Source organism: Gavialis gangeticus, unplaced genomic scaffold, assembly GCF_001723915.1.
Source record: "Gavialis gangeticus isolate Ggan-Ray unplaced genomic scaffold, GavGan_comp1, whole genome shotgun sequence".
Taxonomy (NCBI): Eukaryota; Metazoa; Chordata; order Crocodylia; family Gavialidae; genus Gavialis; species Gavialis gangeticus.
The window spans coordinates 40123-47083 of NW_017728984.1; the positions used below are offsets into that span (position 1 = coordinate 40123).

The following is a 6961-nucleotide window of genomic DNA, read 5'->3' on the forward strand; positions in this document are numbered from 1 at the left end:
GGGGGGGGGGGGGGGGGGGCGTGGAGAGCTGGGAAGTGGTGGCATTGGGCCCTCCGGACCCAATCCCAGTGTGAGGATGCAGAGAAGAGGTGATTCCAGGCCCCTAGGCCTGCTCCCAGTGCTTGGAGTAGGAAGGGAGAGGTGCTGGGCCCCAGGACACAATCCTGGTGCATGGAGCCTGATGGGGACTGGCCCAGCCCCACTTCATCCCAACCACTGCTTAAAAACATCCTTAGCAAATATGTACTGCTTAAATGGTACATCCCCAAGCCCTAAAACGTATTATGGTTGACATAACTAACAGGTGATTAACAGAATACCATGTCATAGTAGCATTTTCTTCTTCCAGTTAGACATCTACCCTGATACTTTGTGTTAAGAACACTAACAAGAAAATGAGGCAGAGTATGCACTTCATCCATCCATTTCTACACTGCCTGCAACTGAACTTTGCGATTGGGTGTTTCTTGCTTTAATGTTTCCTGGAGTTCTTTCCAAATTGCAACAGCATCTGCGATACAGCAGCAATCTGTCTGCAGTTTGTCCAAGACTACGGAAATAAGTCTTAGTGTATTCGGTACATCTTCCACATTTCTCTTTAGTTTAATGTTGACTACTCTAGCTATGATACTTACATCAATTTTGTCACATTTTTCTTCACAGATGGTTATCAGAATAGGCCAGTTCTTAATTAACAGCTCAGAAAAATCAACCAGCAATTTCCATTGTACATCTGGGGGAGAATTAGCTTGGATTCCCCCAGCTCTCTTCAGTGAAGCTGAAGCAAACTAGTTGCTACGGAAGTATTTTGCAATTTCAATAGCATTTTCCTTCATTTTGGGGGGTACTTAAATTTTTGGTTAAAAAGGTATATCAAATGATCACTGCACCCATATAAGTTTCAGGTTTGCTTCATTATCTTCTCATTTTTTCTCATCTTTGCTACATTTGCAGCATGATCTGTGACAATGTACAGGGCATTTGAATTTTTGCTCACAGTTTGTTACAGCTTTTACGGCTACTACTTTTAAATATTCTACAGTGCATCAGTCATTTCCTGATGTATTAATTGTTCCTGTGAGATAAACAACCCTGTCTTCTGTTGTCCCACAACCACATATTACTGGATCATTGGTACATTGCTCCATCCATCAAGACTCAACTCAACACTTTTCCCTTCAATGGTTTTTGCGCTGTTCAATTTCCGTCTCATGCTCTGTATCCAGAAGCCTTTCAGCAATATCTGTTCTACTGGGTGGAGTGTAAGCTGGTCATAATGACTAAACCATGTCAGTGAAATGTTTGTTCTGAACAAGATGAAAAGGAGAATTTGTTGCATAAGTGAACCGAGCAATCTTTTCATCTACATTGTCTTGCTGGACTTTGCTCACCCTGATTCATCCATAGTTTTACTTGATAATGAAGAAAGTTTTTTTCTGGATGCAGGCAATTCACTGTCTGAGGTATATTTAGTTACAGTACTGCTGGTGGTACCAGCAAATGATTCTATAGCTGCCGACATTGAAGATGATGGACATTCATAATTTCTTACGTCTAAGCTGGACCCTATAACAAAATGGTTAAAAAGTCACTCACACTGAGTATTATTCAGTGCACTACTTGAAAAAAAGAGATTGAAAATGAAAGATCCTTCCTACAGCAGATGTCTTTTAACCAGGTTTTAAGTGATATAATTTTTCAAACCCTCTTCTATAGGTAAAATATTCAATAAATCATAAAGGTTATCTTCTTCTATCTGAACCCTTTTATTTATCAATATAAAACAGTTAAAATATATTTTTTTTATTTTTAAATTCATAAATATTCTGCACAAAATATCTTTACTTAGGGCAAGGGTCAGCAATGTTTTTGGGCAGAGAGCCAAAAACACCCCCAACCTCGACTTGTAAGATGTTGGTGTGCCAGAGGCAGATGGCAGGGAAACTGAGAGAGACCCAATCCTTGTTGTGGCAGCACAGCCCTGGCCTCTTCCCCACCACCCACCCCAAGGTGCATGTGCCAAGCAAAATGTTTTTGCTTGCCATCCTCTGTCACCCATGTTGGGAGTTGCCTACCCCTGACCTAGGACTTGTACGTTTATAGAATCATAGAAAATTAGGGTTGGAAAGGACCTCACATTATCTAGTCCAACCCCCTGCTTAAAGTAGGACTATCCCCAAATAGATCATCCCAGACAAGGCTTTGTCTACCCAAGTCTTAAAAGCCAGCAGGGATGGAGATTCCGCAACTTCTCTGCATAGCCTGTTCCACTGCTTTACCACCCTCCTAGTGAGAAAGTTATAATACCTAGCCTAAACTTCCCTTGCTGCAACTTGAGACCATTGCTCTTTGTTCGGTCATCTGCTACCATCCTCTTCCAACCCCCACCCCCAGGTAGTTCAAGGTTGCTATTAAAACCCCTCTCAGTCTTCTCTAAACTAAATAAGCCCAGTTCCCCATCTTTTCTGCATCCTCTGTCACTAGGTTGCCTCCCCCATTCAGTAAGGGACCCACACTTTCCTTGATCTTCCTCTTGTTACTGACATACTTGCGGAAACCTTTTGCTACCCTTACACTGAGCAATAAAACTCATTTTAGAAGTGCAGAGGTAATATTAAAAATGCATAATTGACAAATACTCCCACAAACTAGCATATTCATTAGATTTTGAACACAAACTTTTTGAAATTCGTAAGTAATCCACCCAAAATTATTAACATTGTCAAAGTTATTATTTCCTAGCATTACAATATATGGCAGGCAATCCATAAGAATGGCTCAAAGATAGCAAGTTTACTAACCAATTGATCCAGATGGCTCAAACATCTCCACATCACCATCTTCAAATTCACTGCTTTCTGAGAAACACTTTTCATAATGTTACTTCATTCAGGCCACCAGGCCTTGCATCTCTTTGTTGCACTGTTTCATTTGGCATATGTTCCTCTATTTTTCCCCCACTAGGGCAGACATTTCTTGAAAATATTCCTAAATAAGGTCTTTTTTGTGATCTGCAGCCATAGCAGTTTCCAGGTGTGGAAATCAAGACTAAAGGATGTTCCACAAAATGCTGTTCCTTTTCCTACACTGCCTTAAGCCCAGCATTGGTCCTTTCTATTGCACACACTGCTCCTTACTCTGCTCCCTCTCCCTCCTCTGCACAAGAAATTAACAACAAACCAAGACTCCTCCCTGTGATATAATTCACCATGTCCTTCACTCCCCACCCCCCCCAAAAAAAAAAATCCATGATATCTGCTATTGTAGCCCCCAGCCTTGTGTACTGCAGTATTTTAGTTTCGAGATACAGATAGAGCACTTGAGAAAGTAATATTTACATCTCTGTAAACATGCAAAGGGACCAAGAAAGGTCATTTAACTGAAATACCCAGAATCACTCAGAAGCATGGAGTTTGCAGTTACTGAGCAGATGGTTGTTTTTCGGTGAGCTAGCATTTCTCAACCTGTGGGTCATGACCCAAACGTGGGTTGCAAGAATATATGAAAGGGTTATGAACAAAGTTTAAAAATGGATCAACAAACTTTAAAAAAGGAGAAAAACATGAGAAACTGTGGGTTTTCCTTTGCAGGCTGGTAGAGTTCCAGCCTGCGAGGGGCTGCTTGCCCCCTCCACCCCCCATATCCCACATACCTTCCTGTCCCACACATCGCGGGGCTGCGGCCTGGGGGCAGAGGGTCAGGAATGAGGGCACTGGGTTGGGACGGGAATTGATGTTTACAGATGGGTCCTGGTACAAAAAAGATTGAGAACCACTGGAAAATATACAAGGTGGGCTCAGTGGATCATCCTGATCAAGGAATGCACATGATAGTGTCTGCTGGAGTCAGAGGCCAGGTTCCAACATTTGTGATGACTTTGCTGATCCTCTGCATCCAGTAGTATAGACCCTGCATCCCTTTCAGGGTCAAGCCCCACATACATGAAATAATGTGCCATCTTTTTAAGCCTCAAAAGTTACATATTCCCCCTCTCATTCTTACAGAATCAAATCAGCCTTTAACTCCAGAGTTTTTAGTAGAGGCTCACTGACCCAACATACTATTTAAATAATTTTAATAGATTATATTAATTGTATACCTTAGCCTATATGCTGTATTGAATTCAAATTTCATTTTAAAGCTGGTTTATTTTTAAAAAGGAAAGCTAAATTATAATTAAGATAAAAATATTAAAAGTCCAACTAAAAAAAAAACTGATTTTGTTTTTTAAATCATGAATTTTTATCTACCCTGAAGTCTGCCCCTCCACTCAGGATCAGACCAAATGCCACATTTGGGATCAGAAAGAAATTCTGCCCTACAACATAGGCTACAAGGGCGGGGGGTGAAGTGCAGTGGTTGCCTTTCTCTGTAGCCCTTTTCTTTGCAACTCTCAAGTGTATTTTAACAGCCACTTCCTTTGCTTTCAGCAGAATGACATTGGCAGCCCCCAACCCCCTGCTTTACCTATGCTAAGTTAGGATGGTCTTGATGCTGTGGGGCAATGTGGCTGGTAGTTGTGTGATAGGGTAGTTTGCATAGTTGTAAGAAAAGGTTAGACAAAAGCTTGTGTAGGACACTATAGATAAGAGTGATCCTGCTTAAGCAGGGAGCTAGACTAGATGACCTCTTGAGCTCCCATAGAGCACTATTACTCCATGAGTCTATCTTTTAAAAGGTCACATAGCTAATATTTACAAAATACAAGTTTTTTTTTACTTCAAGCTGTTTGCACAGCCATCCTTTTCTGCAGCAACTAACATTCCTGCTTAAAATCACAATCTTCTTCTCAAGATGTTCACACTCCATTTACAGTCAGATAAACTTGATAGATACAACTTTCATTTTAGACAAGCTAGACCATCCCATAGTTTTCATTACTAATGTAAACTAAACCATTAAGAGCAAACATTTCATAGATGTCAAGCCTGTAAACGTCACACTTACAAAACGTGAATTCTGTATTTTTATTAAACAAGAACAAGTTCTTAACAGTTTCTGACCATTAGATTGCACTGAATTAAAAGATCAAAAAAAACCTTGCAATTATAGCTGTAGGAAATTAACACTATAATATATAAAACATTCTGCTCGGAGATATTTCAGTTTATTTAAAACGAGGGGTGCACCAATAAAGATTTTCTTGGCCAATACTGATAGCCAATTGTTAACTAGCCATATCAGCCAATACCGATCTGATAACAGATATTAAATGTGGACTGGGTCATGCTGGACCAGGAAGCTCAACTCCACCCGTCCCTCCCTGTCCCAGTCACATCTGCAGCATTTGGCACCTTTTACAGCGCCTGTCCTGGCCCCAGCCCATGCCGCACCACACCAGCACCCAGGACACTGCAGTAGCTGCTCCACTCCAACCCAGCCCGGCCCGGCCCACCAGTGAGGGGATATGGGTGTATCTGGGGGAGGGTACCCAGGCATCCAGGGGCATAATTATCGAAGAACATTATTGACTACAACAGCCAAAAAAAGCTGATAGCCAATAATATAAACTTCTCTTTTATGTATGTCAATCCAATTGGTGCACCTTTATTTAAAACCTTAACGATCTCTCACTCAGGGAGCAGATATCAATGTGCAGTGAAGAAAACAGTCTGCTTCGAAGACATGAATGAAAGGGCAGAGACTGTAATAGCAACACAGTAGCAACTCCTGATTAAGGAACTTTATCAACAGACAAGCTGTAATAGTCCTGCTTCAAAAGATGCGGCTGGAACACAAAAGTGTGTGTAGGTGGGGAGAGTGAAGATGGTTTTATCAAAAGAATTTCAAAGTGTTGACTGATCTCTCCCTAATGGATCTGTTATACCTTCTCTTTTAACCTCTCTGCAGCAAGGACTGTGCATTCACTTGTAAGGTCTACATTTATGACACTAACAAAACCATCGTGTACCCTTTTAGTAAATCCTCTTTTGATGCACGTACTGAACTTGTAAATCTGCTCTTTCCTCTGATGGAACAGAAATATTATTTTTAAAATGCATTTGACATCATGAATATAGTTATGTATTCTAGCAACCATCTGACAGCAAACATTTTGCAGGCCCCTCCCTTTCCCTAAATACAGCAGATTGAAGACGGACAGATTCCATGGCAAACCCAGCAACACACTTCATAAACTCAAGTTTAAAAAAGGAAAGAAAAGGAAAAGCAATGCCATGACTCAGAAACACTTCACCAGCCATAAATGTCAAACATGCTAGAAAAGTCTAGTCACGCAGGATAGCGTTTGGGATTTTTTTATCTGCTGTGCTATGGGAAAAGGAAGAGTTACATTCATTATTGCATCAGCCAGTCACTGTGGAGCAGCAGGAGGACGGGGCTTGCCCGCTGCTGCCTGGATGCTTGACCACAGCCTGTCTGCACCCGCACGCCTGCCACGGCAGCACCACACCGGCTGTGAGTCAAACGCATGTGATGAGACCGCAAAGGCCAGCGTCGTATCACCCCCATGGTTTCACATCCAAAGGACAGAGCTGATTTTCTGGGTGCCCAACCCAACGCAGGGTCTGGGCCTGTCTTTTTACCAGGCAACCTCACTACCTGGGTACGGCCCGTCACCCTCTAGCAAAAGCTACAACCCGAGGCACCAAAGGCCTCGCTCTCTGCCCCCTGTCTAGAGGGGCGGCGGGTCTGGGGCGCGCTGCGGGTCTCGGGGACGGTCGCGGGGCAACGCAGGGGCACGAGGCGAAGAGGCCCCGTCGGGGTGCCCCCCCCACGGGGGGGGCCACAGCCCCGCCTGGAAAGCAGAAAAGGCGGGGCCGACCCGGGCACCGGGGACTGACAGCGCCTCGCCCAATCCGCGCTCGTGCAGGCTCCTCTCCCCGCGAATGAGCAGAGGAGGCGGGCCCTGCCCCGTTGTCACTTCACGTCCAATCCGCGGCGAGCTGTGGAGCGGGCCCCGCGCCCCCCCCCGGCCCCTCGACCGGGCCCCGCGCCCTGA

General features: G+C 43.6%; 1 protein-coding gene across 2 annotated transcripts in view; it reads right to left on the minus strand.

Moving 5' to 3' along the window:
• The window catches only part of NDEL1 (nudE neurodevelopment protein 1 like 1), a 47573-nt gene that overhangs the window by 39734 nt on the left and 878 nt on the right, over positions 1-6961 (minus strand). The gene's annotated exons all lie outside the window — the stretch shown is intronic.